This window comes from Micropterus dolomieu, unplaced genomic scaffold, assembly GCF_021292245.1.
Source record: "Micropterus dolomieu isolate WLL.071019.BEF.003 ecotype Adirondacks unplaced genomic scaffold, ASM2129224v1 contig_2039, whole genome shotgun sequence".
Taxonomy (NCBI): domain Eukaryota; kingdom Metazoa; phylum Chordata; class Actinopteri; order Centrarchiformes; family Centrarchidae; genus Micropterus; species Micropterus dolomieu.
The window spans coordinates 1-737 of NW_025731029.1; the positions used below are offsets into that span (position 1 = coordinate 1).

The window sequence follows — 737 nt, forward strand, 5'->3', positions numbered from 1 at the left end:
CAGGAACCGGGACACCGTTCACGCTGGCAGTCCACAGACAGGAATAGGCACCCGTTCCCGGGTATGGGTACAGCGACAAGGCCACCTTCAGCCGGAGGTCCTCACTCACAAACAGACGCTCATTCCTGGGTGGACATTCAGGAAAAGGATCCAGTCCGCCTTGAAGTCCCTAGCCAGGATCAGACGCTCTCCCGTCCAAGTCCTAAGCAGGCCCTGCCAAGCCTGGCTTCCGAGATCAGGCGAGATCGGGCAGTCCCAGGCCGGAATGGCCGTAAGCTGCCTTTGCACACCCAAGACGGGCCTTCAAAACACGATGTAAAATATACACAGCACTGTGTACAGGATAGGGAGAAAAAGAAGCAGCAGCAGCGCCCCCTGCTGTTTCCTAAAGAGACGTTCAAAAGATCTCCTTTCACCGAAACTCCCTCTGCCGTTTTTCAAAGGCGAAGCGAAAAGGGCTTACAGCACCAGGTATTCCCAGGCGGTCACCCGTCCAAGTACTAACCACGACCTGCTCTGCTTAGCTTCCGAGATCGGATGAGATCGGGCACTCCCAGAGCGGTGTGGCCGTAAGCCACTCAGGCGCCCCCAAACGGCCCTTCAAAAGATGTTCTACGGCTAATTGCCAAAAAACTTATTCTGCCCATAATGTCCAAGGTGCTCCAGAGTCACTTGGAATCCACAGGCACTGATTCCAGTTAAACATCCAGGAACCGGGACACCGTTCACGCTGGCAG

General features: G+C 55.4%; 1 non-coding gene across 1 annotated transcript; it reads right to left on the reverse strand.

Moving 5' to 3' along the window:
* Positions 1–456: 456 nt before the first annotated feature.
* Positions 457–575, reverse strand: LOC123964367. The gene has a single exon (XR_006823422.1). It is a non-coding gene; the product is annotated as a 5S ribosomal RNA (ribosomal RNA).
* Between the last annotated feature and the right edge of the window lie 162 nt (positions 576–737).